This window comes from Notolepis coatsorum (assembly GCF_963971535.1).
Source record: "Notolepis coatsorum genome assembly, chromosome: 11".
NCBI lineage: Eukaryota > Metazoa > Chordata > Actinopteri > Aulopiformes > Paralepididae > Notolepis > Notolepis coatsorum.
In genome coordinates, this window is record NC_140175.1 from 32,279,756 (window position 1) to 32,292,143 (window position 12,388).

Sequence of the window (12,388 nt, forward strand, 5' to 3'; positions counted from 1 at the left end):
GTTGGGTACCGGTACCGTATCGGTTCAAATGTGAACGGTACCCATCCCTATTACTTATGTCCAGAGATTCCACCTTTGATAACTAAAGTAATGACACTTGACTTACCCGTTATATTATGTTTTGCCTTTTTAAACATGTCCCTTATCACGCTGTCCACGACAGCTGTCACGAGACGCGCACTGAGCGCTGGCCAGTATACCGCGGGACCTTTTATGAAACATTCTGATATTTTCGCGGGCACGAGACCACTGCACAAGACCCGCGGAAATATCTCCATAACAGTTAAATACGCCTATACGGGCTAAAGAGTTATGATAATAATAATAAATGTAACGAGTGATCCTAATAAAATTTCTATTCGATTCATGCATGTCTGACTGTTAAACAAGTAAAAGATTATGTAAATATGTTGTTAGAATGGTACAAATATTCATCTGGTGACATTCTTCATAGCATTAACACATTTATTGACCCAGAAAATGTATAGTTTGACACCAAAATTGATCTTCTATGTTCAACATTCTAACAACAAACCCTAACCCAACATTCACATTTTTGGCAGTTGTTAGAATGTTCGACACATTTGTACCACATGCACAAACCTGCGTGATTATTGCCCCAAATAGCATGCAAGTTGGACAAAGTGGGTCTGTCTGGAAAGAAGAGGCTTGTGGGTACCTATAAAACCAATGTTCACTCTGATATATTCATGTGAACAGCCAAGGGACCTTTTGGAAGATGAGCATGGCAGTTTTTTCTAGGCGAAAATGTTAACATAATTTTGAATCATTGCCTATTAAAACCCCCTTCCCAACAGTTGGGCTTAATAAAAATGATACCAATAGAACGCTTAGCTTCTCTAGTTTACAGGGATACCAATACCTTTGTGTTCGCTCAAATATTGAGCCCGCTATGGACCAAGATATTTATTAATGGGCAGAACCTTGATTTTACATGGCGGCCATCTTGAAATCCATCATGATGACTTGGCCCCTACCCCAAAATGAAAGCTATGATGATGAGGAACACGTGGGGAAAATTTGGTGCTTTTGTCCGGCGTGTCCACATCCTTCTCAAATCTGGTGCTAAGCCACCGCACTATAACCAAGATGGCTGGTGCCGACCAGCGGTCATGAGCAGCCGATGCATCCGCCATACGCGGACACTGCGTCTCAGAATGTTTACCAGACATCAAGTACTGAGACTCCATACTCTGACTCAATTCAATTCAGTTTTCCTTTATTTGGTTGCGATAAAAATACTTTTCGGGACCATTTCATGTCCGTTGATGCGAGAACATAATTTGATCTTTATACAACCTTCCCTTTGTGGCGTTGAAAGAAGAAAAACACCAATGGTTACCGTTATCAATGCAATATTGCGTGGGTTAAGTGTTGTGATTAAGTGACATTGTGATTATACGGCATTGACCAATTCCCACGACCCTACAAATCAACAATAAGCAAACAAAAAGACACAGAACCAAATGACTACACTAAGTGTGTGGAGTCGTCCGTTTATACACTGGTGACATCTTTGATGAATGAAGCAAATCTTGTGAACGCCCAAATCTATGCAATAATAACTAAATCTCTCTCTCTCTCCCTCCTCTCCCCCTCTCTCTACCCTCCCTGATAAGAGCTCATCAAGTACACGCTAATGGAAAAAGATATGGATCGACGCGCTACAGAGTTGGAGAGTGCGGTTTAGCCTCAGGCCAGGTCGCTGAGTTTACATACAGTCGTATGAACAGACCAATAGAGAGTCAGATATATAATGTATGTAGAGAGAGCCCAGGGGGGCCGAGTGACTGACTGACAAACACAGAATCAGTCAAGAGTTATAGACAGACGAATTAGTGACAGAAAGGCTGAGGCAGAGAAACATTATGCAGGCCTATATAGACAGTAAGACGTAGGGATGTCCCAATCGGATGATCACGGCATATTTTAATTGATCATTATTGATCGGTATTGAGTATATTAAGCCCAATCAATTTTGTTAAAAGATTTATGAAAACCATTAAGGGAAAACTGTGATGTAGGATATTGTTTTCTACTGAACTATCAATTACCAAGCATAATCTTATATAGATTGATTTTTAATTTTTTTTTTACTAACTTTAATATACTTGCAGTGTCATTGTGCTGCTATATTATCTAGGAAAATACTAATATCGGCTCGGGACTTGGTTTTGGCAGATACTCAATATTAAATGACAGTTGTTTCTCATTTTATTCATTTGGTTTCATTATTGTAGTTAAAGGTTTAGCCATGGAGACTGGTAGCTAAAAGAGCTCTGCTAGCTAAAGGAGCTATTCTGGTCAAAAGAGCTCTGCTAGCTAAAACCGCTCTGCTAGTAAAATTAGCTCTGCTGCCATTTGTTTGAGGACATTGGCTATTTCTTCTTTTCCCCTGGCTGTCTCTGGATCCTCATGATTACGTGTTTCGTTCCTGGTAGTATATCCACCATGTTGGAGCCGGAACCACTCGGTTCTCCATACCCAACCCTAGAGGCGGTGGCCAGTTTAACCACATTATTATGACATTCACTGTGAGGTGTACAATGGTATCAAACAGTATTTTCAGCACAAATTACAATATATAAAGTATGTTATTTAATTCAAAATGGTCCGTTTTCTTTTAATAATGCGGCAAGGAATTTATATATATTCTTTCAACCACAAATATACTGTATTTACATATATATTCATTTGATTTTTTATTTTAATGAATGAATACATTTTTAAAACAATATGTATGTATTGTATATGGTGGACCACGATATGGTTGCATGGATGGATCTACCTCCCAGAGTTTTGCTAAGAGTGGCCATTGGAATGCTAGTGACAACAGGGCCCCCCCTCAGGGATGAGGGGGAAATGCAGCCAGACCGACTGAGTCTTCAATAAAACATCAATGGTAGCCATTGCAATTACCGCCCTGTAGCTCTAGTTATCAAAAACTATGGAACTGAAGTTATCTGTGTGTGTTATCCATCTATTGGCTTAAAAAAAAAAAAATCTAACCCTAACTAACCTTACTGTCATGCACTTGTCCTAATAAACTAACCTACACTGTAACACGCAACACTTTGATGAATATTGTTACTCAGCTGATAGAGTTGTATCCTTCCTGATGACCTGTCGTACAGAACTTGTAAGTCGCTTTGGATAAAAGCGTCAGCTAAATGACTAGATGTAAATGTAAATGTATTGGTTAAAAGTCACTCTTTCATCATGATCTGATTGGACGAGGACTACAAAGCTCACAGCTCTCCGTGAGTCCAACGTGAAGAATGCCAGACGTGAAGTTACAGCAATGTCACATCAGATGAGGACTGGGGTGTCACAGCTATCTCCATGGTATTGGTAACAGACATGTCATTAAAGTGTCTGCTGCAGTGAACACTCCTCCTAGCTCCTCCTAGCTCTGGCTGTCAAATAACACTCAAGTTATCCACTATATTTACTCGAGAATGCCGATTGGCTGAAACCAAAAAGACAACCCACGTCACTTCATGATATGATTGGACGAGGGCAGGCGTCTGTAAAGTAAATTACCTGTTGCCGTGTTGACGACTCCCCCTGGATGTTGTGATCCTCACACATAGTGAATTATTCAGCCTTTAGTTTATTAAAGTTGCATGGGACCAGAGCACTACCTCATAGAGGGACAGAGAGCGGTGTTCAGAGAACTGCTTCATCTCACACACACAGTTCCAACTATGACACACACACACAAGCCTAATCCTGGTTTACAGCCATCTTCCTATAGAAAGAACCTAGTGCAAGCACCGGTGGCTGTAGTGCCCTCCTATGCTAATTGAGAACACAGGCGCCCCCCCCCCCCCCCCCCATGACTATCACACAGCCAGTGAAGCCTGAAATTAAAAGGCCATCCACTAAGGAAGACCTACCGGTACATGGATTAATCTAGGGAGAGCGTAATCAGGCAGAGGCTGCGACGTCACGGCGCTACGAGGTGCCCTATAGAAGAATGGGACATAACACTCTGGATAAAAGCAAGACAAGACTTCTAGTGGACGTTGTAAACTTGTTAAGAAGTTTACCCTTCAAGTGCTTGGGTTAAAGAAAAGAGAAAGAAACAGACACATGCGCACACACACCACATCATGGGTGGTGAAACCGCGAGGAGCTCCTCTCCCCCTGGAGGAGTCACCCTGCCTGGGAGCTCCTCTCCCCCGGCCACGAGCAGCGAGGAGTCCCCCTGCCTGGGAGCTGCTCTACCCCTGGCCACGAGCAGCAAGGAGTCCCCCTGCCTGAGAGCTCCTCTCCCCCGGCCACGAGCAGCGAGGAGTCACCCTGCCTGGGAGCTCCTCTCCCCCGGCCACGAGCAGCGAGGAGTCACCCTGCCTGGGAGCTCCTCTCCCCCGGCCACGAGCAGCGAGGAGTCACCCTGCCTGGGAGCTCCTCTCCCCTGGCCACGAGCAGCGAGGAGTCACCCTGCCTGGGAGCTCCTCTCCCCCGGCCACGAGCAGCGAGGAGTCACCCTGCCTGGGAGCTGCTCTCCCCCGGCCACGAGCAGCGAGGAGTCCCCCTGCCTGGGAGCTCCTCTCCCCCGGCCACGAGCAGCAAGGAGTCACCCTGCCTGGGAGCTCCTCTCCCCCGGCCACAAGCAGCGAGGAGTCACCCTGCCTGGGAGCTCCTCTCCCCCGGCCACGAGCAGCGAGGAGTCATCCTGCCTGGGAGCTGCTCTCCCCCGGCCACGAGCAGCGAGGAGTCACCCTGCCTGGGAGCTCCTCTCCCCTGGCCACGAGCAGCGAGGAGTCACCCTGCCTGGGAGCTCCTCTCCCCCGGCCACGAGCAGCGAGGAGTCACCCTGCCTGGGAGCTGCTCTCCCCCGGCCACAAGCATTGTGTAGATATTGGCGTCTTGTCAAGTGAAAAGGTCAAACTGGCACTGGTATCTTGGCAGTGCCGACGGTAATCCATACTTTAGTCCCAATGCAGTTGAAAGGTGGATGGGCTGCACTGAAGGACAGTGGAACGCCAGGGCCAGCGTTTCCGTTAGCCGGTAATTACCGGTATTTGACCGGCAAAATATGTTGAAGTCCGAATATTTAAATCTCTCCGGTCATAATGTCCGGTGAAAATAATTCCTCTAAGCACAATTTTATTATTTGAATTGTATTAAAATAGGCAAAAATTAAATAGCCTATGCGATGAACGAAACAATCATTACATTTGTTTCATTGTTGCTTCACTCTGATAAAGCGCGGATGGCGCCGCTCAGATGTGAATCTTTTTTTTCTTTCTTTTTTTGAGCCTGTCTGGCCAGCCACCATAACGACAAACAGGTATACGAGCGAGAGAGAGAGATGGCCAAACAAGCTAAACTTAACAAATATTTCATGAAACCAAGCACAAGCAGGTCTAATAATAATGACATTGACAACGAAGATGAGTCTTCTGAACTTGAAGTCACAGAGACCGCCGATGCCGTGGTGGCTCCCGCGGAAAAGAAACAGAAATGTCGAGCGTTCAGGCCCGAGTGGAAAGAAAAATTCTCCTGGCTGAGGTGCGACATTATAATAGTCTAGTAGTCTAGCCTCTATGATGTATGAGAGATAACATTGATTGAACGTACACAAAGTACACTTTATTGATTGAACCACAAAGAGCATCCCCAGTCTGCCGCTACCGTTGCGAGCCTCGCAGACGTCCACCTGTTCCAGTGGGGATCTATCAAAGTCGAACCAACCAGACGACCCCGCTGTTCTCGCAGGTACAAAACGGATAGGCACAACGAGAGACGGGGTGAGTGAGTGTTGACATTTTTTTATCATATGCAACTGTTGGTTGACTGCCGTGTCACATAGTAATGCATATTATTGATTATAACTAAATGTAGGCTATAATGAAATCAACAAATGCGTTACGAGCATGTGGCTCGTCCTCTCTGCATGTGGCGACGAGCTAGCAAACAAGGCAATGTGATGATCAACTACAGTTTGCTGTGTGTGAAGTTGAACATTATGATATGTGTGACGTGTCTGATACAACGAGGTGAAGCGATGTCGACTCGAGATTCATTTGGGGGTGCGTGCGTGTGACAGCTGCTGCAGTGCGAGCCTGCGGGGCGGGAGCTTGATGCTGGATTAGCGTATCGCACTAACTTGGGAGGCGAGAGATAGTAATTTGATTCTGCAAATCAATTTCTCATTCTTCGCTTGATGTAATTAATACAAATGTCCAATATAACGGAATTCGTTAGCTCATAAAAATGTGATTATAACAGACTGCTGTTTAAAACTCTGACCGGAATTTCTCGAATATGTCCGGGGATAGAAATCTTGCAGGACACCCAGACCGGCACGAATATGTTCTAACGGAAACACTGGCCAGGGCAGTAAGTGTAACTGAGCTATCACTCTCTCTTTCTCCCGTGCGGATTACATACTGCCAATGTTTCACATTCTCAACTGAATCAGCCTGAAGATAAAAGATAAAGGGTTGCTATGGCAGGATCAGATGATATAGCTGTCGGAAAAGCCATGAGGCAATCGGTCGGCTCGTTTCGTCAACCAGAGGCCTTCTCGCTGGTTTTCCGTTAGCCTGGCTATGGCAGAGTTTTTGTCTCTTGCCTACTTCTTAAGTCTCAGCTCAAGGCATGGATGTCATTGTGTGAATATTTAATAATACAGTAGGCGAGATGAGCTGAGGAAGGCAAAACAGAAGCTCCCGTCTCGATAAGGAGGAAGAGCAATTTCACTCTTGCATTCAGACAAATATGTCTGAGACAAACCAAAAACTAGAACTGGTATTTGGGGCCAGAAAGAGGTCAATTACTTTCCCCAATACTCGGAGAGCAATGAGCAAACCCGTCCCCAAGAATGACAATTATTCATTATCCTCAGCAGAAGAAAGAAGTTGCTTACTCCTCCTCTGCTTGCACATTCATAACAAGCAGAAACCAATGCGGACAGCACAATTTCTAAGTTGCTCTTGTCCAGAGCTGCGACATTAATGGAGACGTTCTCTTGTTGTCGGGTTTACGGGCGCAGAGGAGACGCAGGTCTACACTAGAGCCATATGAAATCCGTTTAATTATTTTTTCCAAATTCAGTTTTTTTCCATTTTAATATTTCAGAATTCTGTATTTAGCTTTTTACGCTCATTTTACCATCAGAAATTGTGTCTAATAAGTGGGAATGAATAAATGTCCACAATTTAATAAGATATAACACTCCATTTAATGTTTTTAAGTGCTGCAATTGTGATCACCGGGGATCATCGTTAGAGAGCTGGTGTGTTTTGGGAAGCAGTGTTTTTCATTGTTCCCGACATCATTAGTCATTAGGATACTGGTCTGCTCTGAATTTAGGGCTTAGTGCGGAATTTCTTTTTTGACGACGTTAACACCGAAGCAGCCAGACGCTTGGACATTGCTGTGTGTTGTGTGTAACACGCTGTAGCGTCCCCAGTCATGTTTGCTTTGCACCAAACGTTCCATCTTCTCCCGAAAAGGGAATTTCAGTCCAGATTAGGGAAAATTCTGCAATATTCCACATTTTACAGTTGATTCCATATTGGTAAATTCCACGATTCCGTCAACGCGGATTTCATATGGCTCTAGTCTACACCCACTTCCAGGCTTGAGTGCCAACCATCAGCCCAACAGCTGTGGGGAGATGAGGTCCAGGGGTTGAGACTCCCCCCCCCCCCCAAGGGGATAGACATGCTGTGATGAGACCAACCCCCCACCGCAATTCACTTCAGATATACATTTTTTTTTATCCACTTTTTCTCCCATTTTCTATATTTTCTCCCATCCCAATTTCGTATCATCCAATTCAACCCTCCCCTGTCACGGACGCTGTTTCTTGCCTCCCACAAGCCGGCTGCAATGTGGACTAAGTCATACATAGCACAAGTCCCCTCCGGTACTTGAGGTAACAGCAGTCGCATCTTTTCACCTGCGCAGCTCGATCTCTCAGTGGCGAGGAGTAACGCGTGGGAGGCTCACGCTGCCCCCGACACATCCTGATTCTACTGCGCAGGCGCACCAACCGACCTGTAGGAGTCGCTGTCCACAACGCCCGATCCCCACCCATCAGTTTCCCACCCCCTAATACGGCCAATGTGTATTAGTACGGACGACCAGCTAAACTGAAAGCAAATGTGGAGCGCTGGGCTCGAACTGACGAGCCCAGCGTCTCCAGCATTTCGTGGCGAGCGCCTTGCCCACTACGCCACGTAGCCGCCCCTCACTACAGATATTAATATAGACTCTTGCTGGTGGGAGGCTTTGCACAAAAGCTGTGATTCAGATGAACAACTAACACCGGAATACATACAACATATGGGCATATACAATAGTGTACTAACGTGGGGCACACCTCTGGACGGATCTCACACACACACACACACACACACACACACACTGAATGTGGGTATTGAACAAGTTCAATAAGGAACACAAAGAGTGCATCAAACACCATGTCTGATGATAGGCCAATGCAATGCTGTTATTATAGGCTATCAACCGGTTTTAATAAACAAACAGAAACAGTAGCATGTGCATCTTTTAGATCAATTAGGCTATGACAATTAGGCTGCCTCTAAATATAAAAAGGAATGAAATAATAATGGTTTGCTTTAAAAAAATATATATATAGTATTGTACAAAAATAAAATATAATATATATTTTTTTTTTGTAGAATTTTTATTATATTTTTTTTAAGCAAACCAAGGCGCGGGTTAATTCGTTTTTCACGCTCCCTCTGCGGCTCCTACTCCCACCATCCTCTGATCTTTGATACTCGTTGAGCACATTTAGCTTCGCGCTACTTTCAGCCAAAGCAGTCTCCATCTCGAGCTCTTCCTTTTTAGCTTTGAGTTTAGCTTCTTCCAGCGCTAGCTGCTGCGCGGGGACAAGCCGATGTGCGAGCAAATATTATTTTGATTTTCGATTTCCGATTTTCTGACATGAAAATCGAATGTAGGTATGAGATCGAATATTAAAATTTTCGAATATTCGATCCCATCCCTAGCCAGTATCCCGAATATCATTGTCCAGTGTATGCATATAGTTCTGGACGGAGCCAGGTATCAGTACCACACCTGGTCGTATACCACGCACAGCCCTTTCTTGCCGGTGCTTTCATGCGTGAGCCTCAGATCCTGCCGCCTCAGCAGACCACTGTGAGAGAACCCTGACCTCCTCGCTCCTTGGTATGGTGCCGTGTGTGTGTGTGTGTGTGTGTGTGTGTGTGTGTGCCTGTGTGTGTGCATGTGTGAGAGAGAGAGCGCATTATGAGCAAAGCTTAACCCGCCCTCCCACATGCCCCTCGCACAGTGCGGTGTATGAATGTAACACGTCGGTTTTGTAGTTCGGTGCGCTTGCCTGCGTCTTCTTTCGTGCAGGGACAAGCCGATGTGCGTATGCGTGTGTTGTATGTTGTTGGGGTTGTGTGTGTTGTGTGTGTTGTATGTTGTTGGGGTTGTGTGTGTTGTGTGTGTTGTGTGTGTGGTGTGTATGCGTGTAATTGTGTTGTGTGTGTTGTGCGTGTTGTGTGTATGCGTGTGTTGTGCGTGTTGTGTGTATGCGTGTGTATGCGTGTGTTGTGCGTGTTGTGTGTGTTGTGCGTGTGGTGTGTATGCGTGTGTTGTGTGTAAGCGTGTATTGTGCGTGTTGTGTGTATGCGTGTATATGCGTGTGTTGTGCTTGTTGTGTTGTGTGTGTTGTGCGTGTGCGTGGGACCCTTAAGTTCCCCAAGGCCCAGAGCCGTGTCTGTCAGCAGACTCCCAGTACAAAGCAAGGCCAGCAGACTGGAGGCCGTAACCAGACAGATGATCATACATAAGCAAGCTGCTGAATGTGCGGTTTTCTCTCGCCCTCATTGCCCTCAGCGCCCCACAAATAAAATAAAATAAATAAAACATTTCAGTCCAGTAAAGGTAGAGTTACAAAATGTATTATTCTCCCAGCGAATCTCTTAGTTACAACAACAAAAATGTTGGCTGTAGTTTTGGGCAAAAAGGAGTTTGTTTATCGTGGTGACTCGCAGCCCCCTAGTGGTCAGAAAAGTGTTACTGCAGCTTTCATAACTTTGTGCTCTGAAAACGGTGTCATTCTAAGTTCTACACCACCTCCGAATGTGGTCTGACCGATGGGAGCGCAATGCATCCTCAATGCGTCTGGGGTGCGCACCTGTACTTAAGAGCTCGCCACTTGTGATTGGATCACCCAGATGTGATCTTAATGACAGTACTGACCGGGCCTATGGAATTTTAATTTTTTTTGTGCATAGATCACTAGATTTATCAGCTTATAATATGCATTTCACACGCAAACTTCCTGGTTGATAAGGAAGTAACAGAGGCGAAATGGGCTAGTAGCGAATACTTAAGCTACAAAGTGTTCCGACTGCACAATATTGATGCAACTAACATTTGCCGAAGACAGAAAAAAGCTTTTCGTGCATAGACCACCAGATTGATCAACTCCTCATGTGCACTCTGCCCACTGAAGCTCTGTGTTTTTAACACACAGCCTAACGTTAGCTGGTCTTGTTGCTCTCAATAATCCTGCCGCGAGCCCCTGACATAAGCGGTTCTTGGTATTAGACCAGCAAAGAGTCAGTGCCGCTCTCTGGACCCAGTTGTACTGGCAGAGGGCTGGTTCTTTTGCTGTGGAAACGCAAAAGAGGGCAGAACCGGCCCTCCTAACGCCTCGGTGGAAAAGGGGTAAGAGTCACCTTTACAACCTTTACCAGTTCATCCTCTATGGAGCTCAACAATTTACATTATGTGACATTGCAGGGTCACATTCTGACGCCGTTAGAAGTTGTCTCAAGATGTATTGTTTCCGTTTTATTCTCCACCCATTGATCATCCATAGCAACACTACCATCACTTGCATCTAAGAAGGGAGATCCCCCCTTGAACGGCCCTTCTAAGGTTTCTCCCCTCCACATTGCCTGTGGTGCTTTTTTCCTATTGCTAGGTTTTTAGTGAGTTTTTCCTTACCTTCGCTGGGGTATGTCTGGGAGTGTTACATTTTATTTTGGATTTCATGGTGTTTTTGTTTTGTTCTTGATTTATTGTTTTTTTTATTGATTTTTTATTGATCTTTTCCCCCCTCCTTTTTCCTCCGATTTTCTCCCATCCCAATGTTAGTCGTTATGCCAATTCCCAATCCCCTTCCTGGTCGCTGCGCACTTACCCCCCACAGTCGGTCTGGGAGAGTGGAGGCTATCACGTGCTTCCTCCAACACACATCCAGCCAATCAACCGCTTCTTTTCACCTGGCAGCGCGGACTCTCACTGAGAGGGTGTAACGTGTGGAAGGATCACACTACCCTCCTTAGATCCTATCCGCGCTGAGCAGGCGCCCCGACCGAACTGTAGGAGTCGCTGTTTACAACGACCCGGACCCACCCCGCCAGCTTTCCCACCCTCTAATACAGCCAATTGTATTAGTGTGAACGGCCAGCCAAGCTGGTGACAACGCCGGAGCTGTGAGCTGGATTCGAACAGGCGAATCCAGCGTCTCCGGTGTTGGTGACAAACGCAATCTCCGCTACGCCACCTGACCGCCCCTGTTCTTGATTTATTGTGATGTTTCTTCTCGACTTGTTTAAAGAAGACGTGTGCGGCCCATGGGGACATTAACGTGTGTTGTCGGGCCTTACAAATAAATTTTATTTGATAAATAAATTTGATTTGACTTGATTTCTGGCTTTGGGAGATAGTTGTTCATGTTCACAAATATTGATTGGGCAGTCCTAGGAATAACAAATGTACTAATTCATATAAATAAATTACAGAGGTGCATAAATACTCGTACCAGTAAGGGCCTGAGATACCAGGCTAAACTACTCGTACTCTGTATCGATGAAGGATATAACTGAGTACTAGTGCAATGGTATCTAACCATAATGACATGATATGCTTATCTGTCAGTTCCCTGGGTAAAGGTAACTTGGCCTTTGATCAGAGTCAAACTTAAAAATGTTGATGTCTGTATAAAGAACGTTTTCCCACACAATGTTGAACTGAATTGCTGTCAGAATGAGTCACTATAAGTACTTTGCGTTACTCTGTATCGGTGAATCCTCAAAAACAAAGTTATATCGTTAACGTGCACCTCTAATGAATTATATGATTATCATTAGGGATGTCCGATATTATCGGCCGATATCGGCATTAAAATGTGATATCGGAAAATATCGGTATCGGTTTCTATAACCTTTATTTATCCAGGCAAGCAAGTAAGAACAAATTCTGATTTTATTTATTGTCAAAAGTATGCATAATGTTGTGTTAATTCCACAACAAGAGATATGTAATGTTAATTACCTGAAATTATTCCGTTTTTTGGGGGGGAAACCCTGCTTATATTGGTATCGGTTGATATCGG

General features: G+C 45.0%; 1 protein-coding gene across 1 annotated transcript in view; it reads right to left on the reverse strand.

Moving 5' to 3' along the window:
- Positions 1-12,388, reverse strand: part of nup214 (nucleoporin 214) — a gene marked incomplete at its 3' end in the record, with an annotated part of 102,087 nt that overhangs the window by 45,293 nt on the left and 44,406 nt on the right. The gene's annotated exons all lie outside the window — the stretch shown is intronic.